Genomic DNA, 21,416 nt, shown 5'->3' with positions numbered 1-21,416 from the left:
GATTTTTCTAAAAATACAACTTTATGGAGATTTTGTGACTGAATTCGATTTGGATTACGATTCTTATGACTACTCCAAAATTTCAGCCAGTTTGGTCCCATACTACCTGGAAAAACTGCTTCTAAAGTTCGAACCCAAGTCTGAAATTGGCGTCCATAAAAATCATGATTATTCTAAAAATACAACTTCATGGAGATTTTGTGACTGAATTCGATTTGGATTACGATTCATATCACTCTTCCAAAATTTCAGCCAGTTTGGTCCCATAGAACCTTAGAAAACTGCTTCTAAAGTTCGAACCCAAGTCTCAAATAAGCTTCCATAAAAAAGATGATTTTTCTAAAAATACAACTTTATGGAGAGTTTGTGACTGAATTCGATTTGGATTAAGATTCTTATGACTACTCCAAAATTTCAGCCAGTTTGGTCCCATACTACCTGGAAAAACTGCTTCTAAAGTTCGAACCCAAGTCTCAAATAAGCCTCCTTAAAAATGATGATTTTTCTAAAAATACAACTATATGGAGATTTTGTGACTGAATTCGATTTGGATTACGATTCATATAACTCTTCCAAAATTTCAGCCAGTTTGGTCCTATAGAACCTGAGAAAACTGCTTCTAAAGTTCGAACCCAAGTCTGCAATTAGAGTCCATAAAAATCATGATTTTTCTAAAAATACAACTTTATGGAGATTTTGTGACTGAATTCGATTGGGATAACGATTCTTATCACTATTCCAAAATTTCAGCCGGCTAGGTCCCATAGAACCCTAGAAAACTGCTTCTTAAGTTCGAACCCAATTCTCAAATAAGCCTCCATTAAAAAGATGATTTTTCTAAAAATACAACTTTATGGAGATTTTGTGACTGAATTCGATTTGGATTACGATTCTTTTCACTTTTCCAAAATTTCAGCCAGTTTGGTCCTATAGAACTTGAGAAAACTGATTCTTAAGTCCAAACCCAAGTCTGAAATTAGCGTCCATAAAAATCATGATTTTTCTAAAAATACAACTTAATGGAGATTTTGTGACTGAATTCGATTTGGATTACGATTCATATCACTCTTCCAAAATTTCAGCCAGTTTGGTCCCATAGAACCTTAGAAAACTGCTTCTAAAGTTCGAACCCAAGTCTCAAATAAGCCTCCATAAAAAAGATGATTTTTCTAAAAATACAACTTTATGGAGAGTTTGTGACTGAATTAGATTTGGATTACGATTCATATCACTATTCCAAAATTTCAGCCAGTTTGGTCCTATAGAACCTGAAAAAACTGCTTCTTAAGTTCGAACCCAAGTCTCCAATTAGCGTCCATAAAAATCATGATTTTTCTAAAAATACAACTTTATGGAGATTTTGTGACTGAATTCGATTTGGATAACGATTCTTATCACTATTTCAAAATTTCAGCCGGTTAGGTCCCATAGAACCCTAGAAAACTGCTTCTAAAGTTCGAACCCAATTCTCAAATAAGCCTCCATAAAAAAGATGATTTTTCTAAAAATACAACTTAACGGAGATTTTGTGACTGAATTCGATTTGGATTGCGATTCTTATCACTTTTCCAAAATTTCAGCCAGTTTGGTCCTATAGAACCTGAGAAAACTGCTTTTATAGTTCGAACCCAAGTCTGAAATTAGCGTCCATAAAAATCATGATTTTTCTAAAAATACAACTTTATGGAGATTTTGTTACTGAATTCGATTTCGATTACGATTCTTATGACTACTCCAAAATTTCAGCCAGTTTGGTCCTATACTACCTGGAAAAACTGCTTCTAAAGTTCGAACCCAAGTCTGAAATTAGCGTCCATAAAAATCATGATTTTTCTAAAAATACAACTTTATGGAGATTTTGTGACTGAATTCGATTTGGATTGCGATTCTTATCACTTTTCCAAAATAACAGCCAGTTTGGTCCTATAGAACTTGAGAAAACTGATTCTTAAGTCCAAACCCAAGTCTGAAATAAGCGTCCATAAAAATCATGATTTTTCTAAAAATACAACTTTATGGAGATTTTGTTACTGAATTCGATTTGGATTACGATTCTTATGACTACTCCAAAATTTCAGCCAGTTTGGTCCCATACTACCTGGAAAAACTGCTTCTAAAGTTCGAACCCAAGTCTGAAATTAGCGTCCATAAAAATCATGATTTTTCTAAAAATACAACTTCATGGAGATTTTGTTACTGAATTCGATTTGGATTACGATTCATATCACTCTTCCAAAATTTCAGCCAGTTTGGTCTCATAGAACCTGAGAAAACTGCTTCTAAAGTTCGAACCCAAGTCTGCAATTAGCGTCCATAAAAAATATGATTTTTCTAAAAACACGACTTAATGGAGATTTTGTGCCTGAATTCGATTTGGATTGCGATTCTTATCACTTTTCCAAAATAAAAGCCAGTTTGGTCTTATAGAACTTGAGAAAACTGATTCTTAAGTCCAAACCCAAGTCTGAAATAAGCGTCCATAAAAATCATGATTTTTCTAAAAATACAACTTTATGGAGATTTTGTGACTGAATTCGATTTGGATTACGATTCTTATGACTACTCCAAAATTTCAGCCAGTTTGGTCCCATACTACCTGGAAAAACTGCTTCTAAAGTTCGAACCCAAGTCTGAAATTGGCGTCCATAAAAATCATGATTATTCTAAAAATACAACTTCATGGAGATTTTGTGACTGAATTCGATTTGGATTACGATTCATATCACTCTTCCAAAATTTCAGCCAGTTTGGTCCCATAGAACCTTAGAAAACTGCTTCTAAAGTTCGAACCCAAGTCTCAAATAAGCTTCCATAAAAAAGATGATTTTTCTAAAAATACAACTTTATGGAGAGTTTGTGACTGAATTCGATTTGGATTAAGATTCTTATGACTACTCCAAAATTTCAGCCAGTTTGGTCCCATACTACCTGGAAAAACTGCTTCTAAAGTTCGAACCCAAGTCTCAAATAAGCCTCCTTAAAAATGATGATTTTTCTAAAAATACAACTATATGGAGATTTTGTGACTGAATTCGATTTGGATTACGATTCATATAACTCTTCCAAAATTTCAGCCAGTTTGGTCCTATAGAACCTGAGAAAACTGCTTCTAAAGTTCGAACCCAAGTCTGAAATTAGCGTCCATAAAAATCATGATTTTTCTAAAAATACAACTTTATGGAGATTTTGTGACTGAATTCGATTTGGATTGCGATTCTTATCACTTTTCCAAAATTTCAGCCAGTTTGGTCCTATAGAACCTGAGAAAACTGCTTTTATAGTTCGAACCCAAGTCTGAAATTAGCGTCCATAAAAATCATGATTTTTCTAAAAATACAACTTAATGGAGATTTTGTGACTGAATTCGATTTGGATTACGATTCATATCAATCTTCCAAAATTTCAGCCAGTTTGGTCCCATAGAACCTTAGAAAACTGCTTCTAAAGTTCGAACCCAAGTCTCAAATAAGCCTCCATAAAAAAGATGATTTTTCTAAAAATACAACTTTATGGAGAGTTTGTGACTGAATTAGATTTGGATTACGATTCATATCACTATTCCAAAATTTCAGCCAGTTTGGTCCTATAGAACCTGAAAAAACTGCTTCTTAAGTTCGAACCCAAGTCTCCAATTAGCGTCCATAAAAATCATGATTTTTCTAAAAATACAACTTTATGGAGATTTTGTGACTGAATTCGATTTGGATAACGATTCTTATCACTATTTCAAAATTTCAGCCGGATAGGTCCCATAGAACCCTAGAAAACTGCTTCTAAAGTTCGAACCCAATTCTCAAATAAGCCTCCATAAAAAAGATGATTTTTCTAAAAATACAACTTAACGGAGATTTTGTGACTGAATTCGATTTGAATTGCGATTCTTATCACTTTTCCAAAATTTCAGCCAGTTTGGTCCTATAGAACCTGAGAAAACTGCTTTTATAGTTCGAACCCAAGTCTGAAATTAGCGTCCATAAAAATTATGATTTTTCTAAAAATACAACTTTATGGAGAGTTTGTGACTGAATTCGATTTGGATTACGATTCATATCACTATTCCAAAATTTCAGCCAGTTTGGTTCTATAGAACTTGAAAAAACTGATTCTTAAGTCCAAACCCAAGTCTTAAATTAGCGTCCATAAAAATCATGATATTTCTAAAAATACAACTTTATGGAGATTTTGTGACTGAATTCGATTTGGATTACGATTCTTATGACTACTCCAAAATTTCAGCCAGTTTGGTCCCATACTACCTGGAAAAACTGCTTCTAAAGTTCGAACCCAAGTCTGAAATTAGCGTCCATAAAAATCATGATTTTTCTTAGAATACAACTTTATGGAGATTTTGTGACTGAATTCGATTTGGATAACGATTCTTATCACTATTCCAAAATTTCAGCCGGCTAGGTCCCATAGAACCCTAGAAAACTGCTTCTTAAGTTCGAACCCAATTCTCAAATAAGCCTCCATAAAAAAGATGATTTTTCTAAAAATACAACTTTATGGAGATTTTGTGACTGAATTCGATTTGGATTACGATTCTTTTCACTATTCCAAAATTTCAGCCAGTTTGGTCCTATAGAACTTGAGAAAACTGATTCTTAAGTCCAAACCCAAGTCTGAAATTAGCGTCCATAAAAATCATGATTTTTCTAAAAATACAACTTCATGGAGATTTTGTAACTGAAATCGATTTGGATTACGATTCATATCACTCTTCCAAAATTTCAGCCAGTTTGGTCCCATAGAACCTGAGAAAACTGCATCTAAAGTTCGAACCCAAGTCTGCAATTAGCGTCCATAAAAAATATGATTTTTCTAAAAATACAACTTTATGGAGATTTTGTGCCTGAATTCGATTTGGATTGCGATTCTTATCACTTTTCCAAAATAACAGCCAGTTTGGTCCTATAGAACTTGAGAAAACTGATTCTTAAGTCCAAACCCAAGTCTGAAATAAGCGTCCATAAAAATCATGATTTTTCTAAAAATACAACTTTATGGAGATTTTGTGACTGAATTCGATTTGGATTACGATTCTTATGACTACTCCAAAATTTCAGCCAGTTTGGTCCCATACTACCTGGAAAAACTGCTTCTAAAGTTCGAACCCAAGTCTGAAATTAGCGTCCATAAAAATCATGATTTTTCTAAAAATACAACTTCATGGAGATTTTGTTACTGAATTCGATTTGGATTACGATTCATATCACTCTTCCAAAATTTCAGCCAGTTTGGTCTCATAGAACCTGAGAAAACTGCTTCTAAAGTTCGAACCCAAGTCTGCAATTAGCGTCCATAAAAAATATGATTTTTCTAAAAACACGACTTAATGGAGATTTTGTGCCTGAATTCGATTTGGATTGCGATTCTTATCACTTTTCCAAAATAAAAGCCAGTTTGGTCTTATAGAACTTGAGAAAACTGATTCTTAAGTCCAAACCCAAGTCTGAAATAAGCGTCCATAAAAATCATGATTTTTCTAAAAATACAACTTCATGGAGATTTTGTGACTGAATTCGATTTGGATTACGATTCATATCACTCTTCCAAAATTTCAGCCAGTTTGGTCCCATAGAACCTTAGAAAACTGCTTCTAAAGTTCGAACCCAAGTCTCAAATAAGCTTCCATAAAAAAGGTGATTTTTCTAAAAATACAACTTTATGGAGAGTTTGTGACTGAATTCGATTTGGATTAAGATTCTTATGACTACTCCAAAATTTCAGCCAGTTTGGTCCCATACTACCTGGAAAAACTGCTTCTAAAGTTCGAACCCAAGTCTCAAATAAGCCTCCTTAAAAATGATGATTTTTCTAAAAATACAACTATATGGAGATTTTGTGACTGAATTCGATTTGGATTACGATTCATATAACTCTTCCAAAATTTCAGCCAGTTTGGTCCTATAGAACCTGAGAAAACTGCTTCTAAAGTTCGAACCCAAGTCTGCAATTAGAGTCCATAAAAATCATGATTTTTCTAAAAATACAACTTTATGGAGATTTTGTGACTGAATTCGATTGGGATAACGATTCTTATCACTATTCCAAAATTTCAGCCGGCTAGGTCCCATAGAACCCTAGAAAACTGCTTCTTAAGTTCGAACCCAATTCTCAAATAAGCCTCCATTAAAAAGATGATTTTTCTAAAAATACAACTTTATGGAGATTTTGTGACTGAATTCGATTTGGATTACGATTCTTTTCACTTTTCCAAAATTTCAGCCAGTTTGGTCCTATAGAACTTGAGAAAACTGATTCTTAAGTCCAAACCCAAGTCTGAAATTAGCGTCCATAAAAATCATGATTTTTCTAAAAATACAACTTAATGGAGATTTTGTGACTGAATTCGATTTGGATTACGATTCATATCACTCTTCCAAAATTTCAGCCAGTTTGGTCCCATAGAACCTTAGAAAACTGCTTCTAAAGTTCGAACCCAAGTCTCAAATAAGCCTCCATAAAAAAGATGATTTTTCTAAAAATACAACTTTATGGAGAGTTTGTGACTGAATTAGATTTGGATTACGATTCATATCACTATTCCAAAATTTCAGCCAGTTTGGTCCTATAGAACCTGAAAAAACTGCTTCTTAAGTTCGAACCCAAGTCTCCAATTAGCGTCCATAAAAATCATGATTTTTCTAAAAATACAACTTTATGGAGATTTTGTGACTGAATTCGATTTGGATAACGATTCTTATCACTATTTCAAAATTTCAGCCGGTTAGGTCCCATAGAACCCTAGAAAACTGCTTCTAAAGTTCGAACCCAATTCTCAAATAAGCCTCCATAAAAAAGATGATTTTTCTAAAAATACAACTTAACGGAGATTTTGTGACTGAATTCGATTTGGATTGCGATTCTTATCACTTTTCCAAAATTTCAGCCAGTTTGGTCCTATAGAACCTGAGAAAACTGCTTTTATAGTTCGAACCCAAGTCTGAAATTAGCGTCCATAAAAATCATGATTTTTCTAAAAATACAACTTTATGGAGATTTTGTTACTGAATTCGATTTCGATTACGATTCTTATGACTACTCCAAAATTTCAGCCAGTTTGGTCCTATACTACCTGGAAAAACTGCTTCTAAAGTTCGAACCCAAGTCTGAAATTAGCGTCCATAAAAATCATGATTTTTCTAAAAATACAACTTTATGGAGATTTTGTGACTGAATTCGATTTGGATTGCGATTCTTATCACTTTTCCAAAATAACAGCCAGTTTGGTCCTATAGAACTTGAGAAAACTGATTCTTAAGTCCAAACCCAAGTCTGAAATAAGCGTCCATAAAAATCATGATTTTTCTAAAAATACAACTTTATGGAGATTTTGTTACTGAATTCGATTTGGATTACGATTCTTATGACTACTCCAAAATTTCAGCCAGTTTGGTCCCATACTACCTGGAAAAACTGCTTCTAAAGTTCGAACCCAAGTCTGAAATTAGCGTCCATAAAAATCATGATTTTTCTAAAAATACAACTTTATGGAGATTTTGTGACTGAATTCGATTTGGATTGCGATTCTTATCACTTTTCCAAAATTTCAGCCAGTTTGGTCCTATAGAACCTGAGAAAACTGCTTTTATAGTTCGAACCCAAGTCTGAAATTAGCGTCCATAAAAATCATGATTTTTCTAAAAATACAACTTAATGGAGATTTTGTGACTGAATTCGATTTGGATTACGATTCATATCAATCTTCCAAAATTTCAGCCAGTTTGGTCCCATAGAACCTTAGAAAACTGCTTCTAAAGTTCGAACCCAAGTCTCAAATAAGCCTCCATAAAAAAGATGATTTTTCTAAAAATACAACTTTATGGAGAGTTTGTGACTGAATTAGATTTGGATTACGATTCATATCACTATTCCAAAATTTCAGCCAGTTTGGTCCTATAGAACCTGAAAAAACTGCTTCTTAAGTTCGAACCCAAGTCTCCAATTAGCGTCCATAAAAATCATGATTTTTCTAAAAATACAACTTTATGGAGATTTTGTTACTGAATTCGATTTGGATTACGATTCTTATGACTACTCCAAAATTTCAGCCAGTTTGGTCCCATACTACCTGGAAAAACTGCTTCTAAAGTTCGAACCCAAGTCTGAAATTAGCGTCCATAAAAATCATGATTTTTCTAAAAATACAACTTTATGGAGATTTTGTGACTGAATTCGATTTGGATTGCGATTATTATCACTTTTCCAAAATTTCAGCCAGTTTGGTCCTATAGAACCTGAGAAAACTGCTTTTATAGTTCGAACCCAAGTCTGAAATTAGCGTCCATAAAAATCATGATTTTTCTAAAAATACAACTTAATGGAGATTTTGTGACTGAATTCGATTTGGATTACGATTCATATCAATCTTCCAAAATTTCAGCCAGTTTGGTCCCATAGAACCTTAGAAAACTGCTTCTAAAGTTCGAACCCAAGTCTGAAATTAGCGTCCATAAAAATCATGATTTTTCTAAAAATACAACTTTATGGAGATTTTGTGACTGAATTCGATTTGGATTACGATTCTTTTCACTATTCCAAAATTTCAGCCAGTTTGGTCCTATAGAACTTGAGAAAACTGATTCTTAAGTCCAAACCCAAGTCTGAAATTAGCGTCCATAAAAATCATGATTTTTCTAAAAATACAACTTCATGGAGATTTTGTTACTGAATTCGATTTGGATTACGATTCATATCACTCTTCCAAAATTTCAGCCAGTTTGGTCCCATAGAACCTGAGAAAACTGCTTCTAAAGTTCGAACCCAAGTCTGCAATAAGCGTCCATAAAAAATATGATTTTTCTAAAAACACGACTTAATGGAGATTTTGTGCCTGAATTCGATTTGGATTGCGATTCTTATCACTTTTCCAAAATAAAAGCCAGTTTGGTCTTATAGAACTTGAGAAAACTGATTCTTAAGTCCAAACCCAAGTCTGAAATAAGCGTCCATAAAAATCATGATTTTTCTAAAAATACAACTTTATGGAGATTTTGTGACTGAATTCGATTTGGATTACGATTCGTATGACTACTCCAAAATTTCAGCCAGTTTGGTCCCATACTACCTGGAAAAACTGCTTCTAAAGTTCGAACCCAAGTCTGAAATTGGCGTCCATAAAAATCATGATTATTCTAAAAATACAACTTCATGGAGATTTTGTGACTGAATTCGATTTGGATTACGATTCATATCACTCTTCCAAAATTTCAGCCAGTTTGGTCCCATAGAACCTTAGAAAACTGCTTCTAAAGTTCGAACCCAAGTCTCAAATAAGCTTCCATAAAAAAGATGATTTTTCTAAAAATACAACTTTATGGAGAGTTTGTGACTGAATTCGATTTGGATTAAGATTCTTATGACTACTCCAAAATTTCAGCCAGTTTGGTCCCATACTACCTGGAAAAACTGCTTCTAAAGTTCGAACCCAAGTCTCAAATAAGCCTCCTTAAAAATGATGATTTTTCTAAAAATACAACTATATGGAGATTTTGTGACTGAATTCGATTTGGATTACGATTCATATAACTCTTCCAAAATTTCAGCCAGTTTGGTCCTATAGAACCTGAGAAAACTGCTTCTAAAGTTCGAACCCAAGTCTGCAATTAGAGTCCATAAAAATCATGATTTTTCTAAAAATACAACTTTATGGAGATTTTGTGACTGAATTCGATTGGGATAACGATTCTTATCACTATTCCAAAATTTCAGCCGGCTAGGTCCCATAGAACCCTAGAAAACTGCTTCTTAAGTTCGAACCCAATTCTCAAATAAGCCTCCATTAAAAAGATGATTTTTCTAAAAATACAACTTTATGGAGATTTTGTGACTGAATTCGATTTGGATTACGATTCTTTTCACTTTTCCAAAATTTCAGCCAGTTTGGTCCTATAGAACTTGAGAAAACTGATTCTTAAGTCCAAACCCAAGTCTGAAATTAGCGTCCATAAAAATCATGATTTTTCTAAAAATACAACTTAATGGAGATTTTGTGACTGAATTCGATTTGGATTACGATTCATATCACTCTTCCAAAATTTCAGCCAGTTTGGTCCCATAGAACCTTAGAAAACTGCTTCTAAAGTTCGAACCCAAGTCTCAAATAAGCCTCCATAAAAAAGATGATTTTTCTAAAAATACAACTTTATGGAGAGTTTGTGACTGAATTAGATTTGGATTACGATTCATATCACTATTCCAAAATTTCAGCCAGTTTGGTCCTATAGAACCTGAAAAAACTGCTTCTTAAGTTCGAACCCAAGTCTCCAATTAGCGTCCATAAAAATCATGATTTTTCTAAAAATACAACTTTATGGAGATTTTGTGACTGAATTCGATTTGGATAACGATTCTTATCACTATTTCAAAATTTCAGCCGGTTAGGTCCCATAGAACCCTAGAAAACTGCTTCTAAAGTTCGAACCCAATTCTCAAATAAGCCTCCATAAAAAAGATGATTTTTCTAAAAATACAACTTAACGGAGATTTTGTGACTGAATTCGATTTGGATTGCGATTCTTATCACTTTTCCAAAATTTCAGCCAGTTTGGTCCTATAGAACCTGAGAAAACTGCTTTTATAGTTCGAACCCAAGTCTGAAATTAGCGTCCATAAAAATCATGATTTTTCTAAAAATACAACTTTATGGAGATTTTGTTACTGAATTCGATTTCGATTACGATTCTTATGACTACTCCAAAATTTCAGCCAGTTTGGTCCTATACTACCTGGAAAAACTGCTTCTAAAGTTCGAACCCAAGTCTGAAATTAGCGTCCATAAAAATCATGATTTTTCTAAAAATACAACTTTATGGAGATTTTGTGACTGAATTCGATTTGGATTGCGATTCTTATCACTTTTCCAAAATAACAGCCAGTTTGGTCCTATAGAACTTGAGAAAACTGATTCTTAAGTCCAAACCCAAGTCTGAAATAAGCGTCCATAAAAATCATGATTTTTCTAAAAATACAACTTTATGGAGATTTTGTTACTGAATTCGATTTGGATTACGATTCTTATGACTACTCCAAAATTTCAGCCAGTTTGGTCCCATACTACCTGGAAAAACTGCTTCTAAAGTTCGAACCCAAGTCTGAAATTAGCGTCCATAAAAATCATGATTTTTCTAAAAATACAACTTCATGGAGATTTTGTTACTGAATTCGATTTGGATTACGATTCATATCACTCTTCCAAAATTTCAGCCAGTTTGGTCTCATAGAACCTGAGAAAACTGCTTCTAAAGTTCGAACCCAAGTCTGCAATTAGCGTCCATAAAAAATATGATTTTTCTAAAAACACGACTTAATGGAGATTTTGTGCCTGAATTCGATTTGGATTGCGATTCTTATCACTTTTCCAAAATAAAAGCCAGTTTGGTCTTATAGAACTTGAGAAAACTGATTCTTAAGTCCAAACCCAAGTCTGAAATAAGCGTCCATAAAAATCATGATTTTTCTAAAAATACAACTTTATGGAGATTTTGTGACTGAATTCGATTTGGATTACGATTCTTATGACTACTCCAAAATTTCAGCCAGTTTGGTCCCATACTACCTGGAAAAACTGCTTCTAAAGTTCGAACCCAAGTCTGAAATTGGCGTCCATAAAAATCATGATTATTCTAAAAATACAACTTCATGGAGATTTTGTGACTGAATTCGATTTGGATTACGATTCATATCACTCTTCCAAAATTTCAGCCAGTTTGGTCCCATAGAACCTTAGAAAACTGCTTCTAAAGTTCGAACCCAAGTCTCAAATAAGCTTCCATAAAAAAGATGATTTTTCTAAAAATACAACTTTATGGAGAGTTTGTGACTGAATTCGATTTGGATTAAGATTCTTATGACTACTCCAAAATTTCAGCCAGTTTGGTCCCATACTACCTGGAAAAACTGCTTCTAAAGTTCGAACCCAAGTCTCAAATAAGCCTCCTTAAAAATGATGATTTTTCTAAAAATACAACTATATGGAGATTTTGTGACTGAATTCGATTTGGATTACGATTCATATAACTCTTCCAAAATTTCAGCCAGTTTGGTCCTATAGAACCTGAGAAAACTGCTTCTAAAGTTCGAACCCAAGTCTGAAATTAGCGTCCATAAAAATCATGATTTTTCTAAAAATACAACTTTATGGAGATTTTGTGACTGAATTCGATTTGGATTGCGATTCTTATCACTTTTCCAAAATTTCAGCCAGTTTGGTCCTATAGAACCTGAGAAAACTGCTTTTATAGTTCGAACCCAAGTCTGAAATTAGCGTCCATAAAAATCATGATTTTTCTAAAAATACAACTTAATGGAGATTTTGTGACTGAATTCGATTTGGATTACGATTCATATCAATCTTCCAAAATTTCAGCCAGTTTGGTCCCATAGAACCTTAGAAAACTGCTTCTAAAGTTCGAACCCAAGTCTCAAATAAGCCTCCATAAAAAAGATGATTTTTCTAAAAATACAACTTTATGGAGAGTTTGTGACTGAATTAGATTTGGATTACGATTCATATCACTATTCCAAAATTTCAGCCAGTTTGGTCCTATAGAACCTGAAAAAACTGCTTCTTAAGTTCGAACCCAAGTCTCCAATTAGCGTCCATAAAAATCATGATTTTTCTAAAAATACAACTTTATGGAGATTTTGTGACTGAATTCGATTTGGATAACGATTCTTATCACTATTTCAAAATTTCAGCCGGTTAGGTCCCATAGAACCCTAGAAAACTGCTTCTAAAGTTCGAACCCAATTCTCAAATAAGCCTCCATAAAAAAGATGATTTTTCTAAAAATACAACTTAACGGAGATTTTGTGACTGAATTCGATTTGAATTGCGATTCTTATCACTTTTCCAAAATTTCAGCCAGTTTGGTCCTATAGAACCTGAGAAAACTGCTTTTATAGTTCGAACCCAAGTCTGAAATTAGCGTCCATAAAAATTATGATTTTTCTAAAAATACAACTTTATGGAGAGTTTGTGACTGAATTCGATTTGGATTACGATTCATATCACTATTCCAAAATTTCAGCCAGTTTGGTTCTATAGAACTTGAAAAAACTGATTCTTAAGTCCAAACCCAAGTCTTAAATTAGCGTCCATAAAAATCATGATATTTCTAAAAATACAACTTTATGGAGATTTTGTGACTGAATTCGATTTGGATTACGATTCTTATGACTACTCCAAAATTTCAGCCAGTTTGGTCCCATACTACCTGGAAAAACTGCTTCTAAAGTTCGAACCCAAGTCTGAAATTAGCGTCCATAAAAATCATGATTTTTCTTAGAATACAACTTTATGGAGATTTTGTGACTGAATTCGATTTGGATAACGATTCTTATCACTATTCCAAAATTTCAGCCGGCTAGGTCCCATAGAACCCTAGAAAACTGCTTCTTAAGTTCGAACCCAATTCTCAAATAAGCCTCCATAAAAAAGATGATTTTTCTAAAAATACAACTTTATGGAGATTTTGTGACTGAATTCGATTTGGATTACGATTCTTTTCACTATTCCAAAATTTCAGCCAGTTTGGTCCTATAGAACTTGAGAAAACTGATTCTTAAGTCCAAACCCAAGTCTGAAATTAGCGTCCATAAAAATCATGATTTTTCTAAAAATACAACTTCATGGAGATTTTGTAACTGAAATCGATTTGGATTACGATTCATATCACTCTTCCAAAATTTCAGCCAGTTTGGTCCCATAGAACCTGAGAAAACTGCATCTAAAGTTCGAACCCAAGTCTGCAATTAGCGTCCATAAAAAATATGATTTTTCTAAAAATACAACTTTATGGAGATTTTGTGCCTGAATTCGATTTGGATTGCGATTCTTATCACTTTTCCAAAATAACAGCCAGTTTGGTCCTATAGAACTTGAGAAAACTGATTCTTAAGTCCAAACCCAAGTCTGAAATAAGCGTCCATAAAAATCATGATTTTTCTAAAAATACAACTTTATGGAGATTTTGTGACTGAATTCGATTTGGATTACGATTCTTATGACTACTCCAAAATTTCAGCCAGTTTGGTCCCATACTACCTGGAAAAACTGCTTCTAAAGTTCGAACCCAAGTCTGAAATTAGCGTCCATAAAAATCATGATTATTCTAAAAATACAACTTCATGGAGATTTTGTGACTGAATTCGATTTGGATTACGATTCATATCATTCTTCCAAAATTTCAGCCAGTTTGGTCCCATAGAACCTTAGAAAACTGCTTCTAAAGTTCGAACCCAAGTCTCAAATAAGCTTCCATAAAAAAGATGATATTTCTAAAAAAAAAACTTTATTGAGAGTTTGTGACTGAATTCGATTTGGATTAAGATTCTTATGACTACTCCAAAATTTCAGCCAGTTTGGTCCCATACTACCTGGAAAAACTGCTTCTAAAGTTCGAACCCAAGTCTCAAATAAGCCTCCATAAAAAAGATGATTTTTCTAAAAATACAACTATATGGAGATTTTGTGACTGAATTCGATTTGGATTACGATTCATATAACTCTTCCAAAATTTCAGCCAGTTTGGTCCTATAGAACCTGAGAAAACTGCTTCTAAAGTTCGAACCCAAGTCTGCAATTAGAGTCCATAAAAATCATGATTTTTCTAAAAATACAACTTTATGGAGATTTTGTGACTGAATTCGATTTGGATAACGATTCTTATCACTATTCCAAAATTTCAGCCGGCTAGGTCCCATAGAACCCTAGAAAACTGCTTCTTAAGTTCGAACCCAATTCTCAAATAAGCCTCCATAAAAAAGATGATTTTTCTAAAAATACAACTATAAGGAGATTTTGTGACTGAATTCGATTTGGATTACGATTCTTTTCACTATTCCAAAATTTCAGCCAGTTTGGTCCTATAGAACTTGAGAAAACTGATTCTTAAGTCCAAACCCAAGTCTCAAATAAGCTTCCATAAAAAAGATGATTTTTCTAAAAATACAACTTTATGGAGAGTTTGTGACTGAATTCGATTTGGATTAAGATTCTTATGACTACTCCAAAATTTCAGCCAGTTTGGTCCCATAGAACCTGAGAAAACTGCTTCTAAAGTTCGAACCCAAGTCTGCAATTAGAGTCCATAAAAATCATGATTTTTCTAAAAATACAACTTTATGGAGATTTTGTGACTGAATTCGATTTGGATTACGATTCTTTTCACTATTCCAAAATTTCAGCCAGTTTGGTCCTATAGAACTTGAGAAAACTGATTCTTAAGTCCAAACCCAAGTCTGAAATTAGCGTCCATAAAAATCATGATTTTTCTAAAAATACAACTTCATGGAGATTTTGTTACTGAATTCGATTTGGATTACGATTCATATCACTCTTCCAAAATTTCAGCCAGTTTGGTCCCATAGAACCTGAGAAAACTGCTTCTAAAGTTCGAACCCAAGTCTGCAATAAGCGTCCATAAAAAATATGATTTTTCTAAAAATACGACTTAATGGAGATTTTGTGCCTGAATTCGATTTGGATTGCGATTCTTATCACTTTTCCAAAATAACAGCCAGTTTGGTCCTATAGAACTTGAGAAAACTGATTCTTAAGTCCAAACCCAAGTCTGAAATTAGCGTCCATAAAAATCATTATTTTTCTAAAAATACAACTTTATGGAGATTTTGTGACTGAATTTGATTTGGATTACGATTCTTATGACTACTCCAAAATTTCAGCCAGTTTGGTCCCATAGAACCTGAGAATACTGCTTCTAAAGTTCGAACCCAAGTCTGCAATTAGCGTCCATAAAAAAAAAAATGGGTGTGTCAAGCCTACGCAAGACAGAAGTGAAACTTCTAGTATTCTTCTCTCTCTCTCTTTTCATTTCATTCTCTCTTTTTTTCTGTCTATTGACATATTTATAAGTAGCATGTGATAAAAAAAATTAAAAGTTATAAAAAAAGAAAAAAAAATTAGTTAAAGCGGGGATCGAACCTCGGTTCTTCACGACCACAGTCGTGCGCTCTGCCTGTAGACAGCGAAGATGAGTTAGGAGAGTGAGTTAAACTAGGTATATAATATTAGCTAGGCTCCTATAGCGAAATGATCCCGTTTTTTCGTCACGGTCATGAGTCGGTTTTACTCCGGTCCTCGAAATTGCATGACGCGCGTAAAGAAGTTTCACTTCAAAAAATTCCTGCAAAGTTATGGATGTAATTACGATCTTTTTCAAGCGCGTATGTAATGATTATTTTTATCAACGTCGCATACACCTTGCTAATGTTTTCAGTATTATTAGGGCTTTTTTATACTAATTTTCATATATTTATTGGCAGGTAGAGTAGAAATTAATATTGTTTAGCGTTTGCCAACGACCATACCATGTTGAACACACCGGTTCTCGTCCGATCACCGAAGTTAAGCAACATTGGGCGCGGTCAGTACTTGGATGGGTGACCGCTTGGGAACACCGCGTGCCGTTGGCCTATTTTTTATTTTAATTTCATGTTTTTTTTATTTTTTTATCATTACTATAATTAATAATATCATAAAATTCTTTAACTTTTCAAGTATGCTACAGGCCTAAAATATTACTTAGTGGATTGATATTATGGTCAACCATTGAAAAAAAAAATTCCTACAAACTTATTAATGTAATTACGATCTTTTTCAAGCGCGTATGTAATGATTATTTTTATCAACGTCGCATACACCTTGCTAATGTTTTCAGTATTATTAGGGCTTTTTTATACTAATTTTCATATATTTATTGGCAGGTAGAGTAGAAATTAATATTGTTTAGCGTTTGCCAACGACCATACCATGTTGAACACACCGGTTCTCGTCCGATCACCGAAGTTAAGCAACATTGGGCGCGGTCAGTACTTGGATGGGTGACCGCTTGGGAACACCGCGTGCCGTTGGCCTATTTTTTATTTTAATTTCATGTTTTTTTTATTTTTTTATCATTACTATAATTAATAATATCATAAAATTCTTTAACTTTTCAAGTATGCTACAGGCCTAAAATATTACTTAGTGGATTGATATTATGGTCAACCATTGAAAAAAAAAATTCCTACAAACTTATTAATGTAATTACGATCTTTTTCAAGCGCGTATGTAATGATTATTTTTATCAACCTCGCACACACCTTGCTAATTTTTTCAATATTATTAGGGCTTTTTTATACTAATTTTCATATATTTATTGGCAGGTAGAATAGAAATTAATATTGTTTAACTTTTGCCAACGACCATACCATTTTGAACACACCGGTTCTCGTCCGATCACCGAAGTTAAGCAACATTGGGCGCGGTCAGTACTTGGATGGGTGACCGCTTGGGAACACCGCGTGCCGTTGGCCCATTTTTTATTTTAATTTTATGTTTTTTTTTATTTTTTTATCGTTAACATCATAAAAAATTTTATATCATTCTTTAACTTTTCAATTATGCTACAGGCCTAAAATATTACTTAGTGGATTGATATTATGGTCAACCATTAAAAAAAAAAAATTCCTTAAAAACAAAAAAATAATATTCCATGGCCGAGAATCGAACTCGGATCAACTGCTTCGAAAGCAACTATGCTGACCATTACACCACCAACGCCAGTTGTCGAGATGAGCTAAGAAGCATTTATATTTTACTTCAAAACTTTTACTACATCAAATGAACTTTAATCGGTCCCGCATTTTCGTTTCGGTCATGAGTTGGTTTTACTCCGGTCCACGAAATTGCATGACGCGCGTAAAGAAGTTTCACTTCAATATGATTTTTCTAAAAATACGACTTAATGGAGATTTTGTGCCTGAATTCGATTTGGATTGCGATTCTTATCACTTTTCCAAAATAACAGCCAGTTTGGTCCTATAGAACTTGAGAAAACTGATTCTTAAGTCCAAACCCAAGTCTGAAATAAGCGTCCATAAAAATCATGATTTTTCTAAAAATACAACTTGATGGAGATTTTGTGACTGAATTCGATTTGGATTACGATTCATATCACTCTTCCAAAATTTCTGCCAGTTTGGTCCCATAGAACCTTAGAAAACTGCTTCTAAAGTTCGAACCCAAGTCTCAAATAAGCCTCCATAAAAAAGATGATTTTTCTAAAAATACAACTTAATGGAGATTTTGTGACTGAATTCGATTTGGATTACGATTTTTTTCACTATTCCAAAATTTCAGCCAGTTTGGTCCTATAGAACTTGAGAAAACTGATTCTTAAGTCCAAACCCAAGTCTGAAATTAGCGTCCATAAAAATCATGATTTTTCTAAAAATACAACTTCATGGAGATTTTGTTACTGAATTCGATTTGGATTACGATTCATATCACTCTTCCAAAATTTCAGCCAGTTTGGTCCCATAGAACCTGAGAAAACTGCTTCTAAAGTTCGAACCCAAGTCTGCAATTAGCGTCCATAAAAAATATGATTTTTCTAAAAATACGACTTAATGGAGATTTTGTGCCTGAATTCGATTTGGATTGCGATTCTTATCACTTTTCCAAAATAACAGCCAGTTTGGTCCTATAGAACTTGAGAAAACTGATTCTTAAGTCCAAACCCAAGTCTGAAATAAGCGTCCATAAAAATCATGATTTTTCTAAAAATACAACTTTATGGAGATTTTGTGACTGAATTCGATTTGGATTACGATTCTTATGAATACTCCAAAATTTCAGCCAGTTTGGTCCCATACTACCTGGAAAAACTGCTTCTAAAGTTCGAACCCAAGTCTGAAATTAGCGTCCATAAAAAAGATGATTTTTCTAAAAATACAACTATATGGAGATTTTGTGACTGAATTCGATTTGGATTACGATTCATATAACTCTTCCAAAATTTCAGCCAGTTTGGTCCTATAGAACCTGAGAAAACTGCTTCTAAAGTTCGAACCCAAGTCTGCAATTAGAGTCCATAAAAATCATGATTTTTCTAAAAATACAACTTTATGGAGATTTTGTGACTGAATTCGATTTGGATTGCGATTCTTATCACTTTTCCAAAATTTCAGCCAGTTTGGTCCTATAGAACTTGAGAAAACTGATTCTTAAGTCCAAACCCAAGTCTGAAATTAGCGTCCATAAAAATCATGATTTTTCTAAAAATACAACTTTATGGAGATTTTGTGACTGAATTCGATTTGGATTGCGATTCTTATCACTTTTCCAAAATTTCAGCCAGTTTGGTCCTATAGAACCTGAGAAAACTGCTTTTATAGTTCGAACTCAAGTCTGAAATTAGCGTCCATAAAAATCATGATTTTTCTAAAAATACAACTTCATGGAGATTTTGTGACTGAATTCGATTTGGATTACGATTCATATCACTCTTCCAAAATTTCAGCCAGTTTGGTCCCATAGAACCCTAGAAAACTGCTTCAAAAGTTCGAACCCAAGTCTGCAATTAGCGTCCATAAAAATCATGATTTTACTAAAAATACAACTTTATGGAGATTTTGTGACTGAATTCGATTTGGATAACGATTCTTATCACTATTCCAGAATTTCAGCCGGTTAGGTCCCATAGAACCCTAAAAAACTGCTTCTTAAGTTCGAACCCAAGTCTCAAATAAGCCTCCATAAAAAAGATGATTTTTCTAAAAATACAACTTAATGGAGAGTTTGTGACTGAATTCGATTTGAATTACGATTCTAATCAATATTCCAAAATTTCAGCCAGTTTGGTCCCATACTACCTGGAAAAACTGCTTCTAAAGTTCGAACCCAAGTCTGAAATTAGCGTCCATAAAAATCATGATTTTTCTAAAAATACAACTTTATGGAGATTTTGTGACTGAATTCGATTTGGATTACGGTTCATATTACTCTTCCAAAGTTTCAGCCAGTTTGGTCCCATAGAACCTTAGAAAACTGCTTCTAAAGTTCGAACCCAAGTCTCAAATAAGCTTCCATAAAAAAGATGATTTTTCTAAAAATACAACTTTATGGAGAGTTTGTAACTGAATTCGATTTGGATTAATACAGACTTGGGTTCGGACTTTAGAAGCAGTTTTTCCAGGTAGTATGGGACCAAACTGGCTGAAATTTTTGAGTAGTCATAAGAATCGTAATCCTTATCGTAACCTGAAAGTCCAAACCCAAGTCTGAAATAAGCGTCCATAAAAATCATGATTTTTCTAAAAATACAACTTTATGGAGATTTTGTGACTGAATTCGATTTGGATTACGATTCTTATGACAACTCAAAAATTTCAGCCAGTTTGGTCCCATACTACCTGGAAAAACTGCTTCTAAAGTTCGAACCCAAGTCTGAAATTAGCGTCCATAAAAATCATGATTTTTCTAAAAATACAACTTTATGGAGATTTTGTGACTGAATTCGATTTGGATTGCGATTCTTATCACTTTTCCAAAATTTCAGCCAGTTTGGTCCCATACTACCTGGAAAAACTGCTTCTAAAGTTCGAACCCAAGTCTGAAATTAGCGTCCATAAAAATCATGATTTTTCTAAAAATACAACTTTATGGAGATTTTGTGACTGAATTCGATTTGGATTGCGATTCTTATCACTTTTCCAAAATTTCAGCCAGTTCGGTCCTATAGAACCTGAGAAAACGGCTTCTAAAGTTCGAACCCAAGTCTGCAATTGGCGTCCATAAAAAAGATGATTTTTCTAAAAATACAACTTTATGGAGAGTTTGTGACTGAATTCGATTTGGATTACGATTCTTATGACTACTCCAAAATTTCAGCCAGTTTGGTCCCATACTACCTGGAAAAACTGCTTCTAAAAGTCGAACCCAAGTCTGAAATACGCGTCCATAAAAATCATGATTTTTCTAAAAATACAACTTTATGGAGAGTTTGTGACTGAATTCGATTTGGATTACGATTCAAATCACTATTCCAAAATTTCAGCCAGTTCGGTCCTATAGAACCTGAGAAAACTGCTTCTAAAGTTCGAACCCAAGTCTGCAATTAGCGTCCATAAAAAATATGATTTTTCTAAAAATACAACTTTATGGAGAGTTTGTGACTGAATTCGATTTGGATTACGATTCTACTCCATAATTTCAGCTAGTTTGGTCCCATACTACCTGGAAAAACTGCTTCTAAAGTTCGAACCCAAGTCTGAAATTAGCGTCCATAAAAATCATGATTTTTCTAAAAATACAACTTTATGGAGATTTTGTGACTGAATTCGATTTGGATTGCGATTCTTATCACTTTTCCAAAATTTCAGCCAGTTTGGTCCTATAGAACTTGAGAAAACTGATTCTTAAGTCCAAACCCAAGTCTGAAAGAAGCGTCCATAAAAATCATGATTTTTCTAAAAATACAACTTTATGGTGATTTTGTGACTGAATTCGATTTGGATTGCGATTCTTATCACTTTTCCAAAATTTCAGCCAGTTTGGTCCTATAGAACCTGAGAAAACTGCTTTTATAGTCCAAACCCAAATCTGAAATAAGCGTCCATAAAAATCA

General features: G+C 33.6%; 3 non-coding genes across 3 annotated transcripts; all 3 read left to right on the top strand.

Annotated features, from left to right (window-relative positions):
* The first annotated feature begins 16,321 nt into the window (after positions 1-16,321).
* Positions 16,322-16,440, top strand: LOC149408806 (5S ribosomal RNA). Its single transcript, XR_016305380.1, has one exon. It is a non-coding gene; the product is annotated as a 5S ribosomal RNA (ribosomal RNA).
* Positions 16,441-16,762: 322 nt separating this feature from the next.
* LOC149408805 (5S ribosomal RNA) lies at positions 16,763-16,881 on the top strand. Its single transcript, XR_016305379.1, has one exon. It is a non-coding gene; the product is annotated as a 5S ribosomal RNA (ribosomal RNA).
* Positions 16,882-17,203: 322 nt separating this feature from the next.
* On the top strand, positions 17,204-17,322 carry LOC149408804 (5S ribosomal RNA). The gene has a single exon (XR_016305381.1). It is a non-coding gene; the product is annotated as a 5S ribosomal RNA (ribosomal RNA).
* The last annotated feature ends 4,094 nt before the right edge of the window (positions 17,323-21,416 follow it).

This window comes from Hesperophylax consimilis, unplaced genomic scaffold (genome assembly GCF_061612785.1).
Source record: "Hesperophylax consimilis isolate HC1 unplaced genomic scaffold, BYU_Hcon_1.0 scaffold_60, whole genome shotgun sequence".
Taxonomy (NCBI): Eukaryota; Metazoa; Arthropoda; class Insecta; order Trichoptera; family Limnephilidae; genus Hesperophylax; species Hesperophylax consimilis.
Note: the sequence above shows the minus strand (reverse complement) of the source record. Positions and strands in the feature narration are given on the sequence as shown.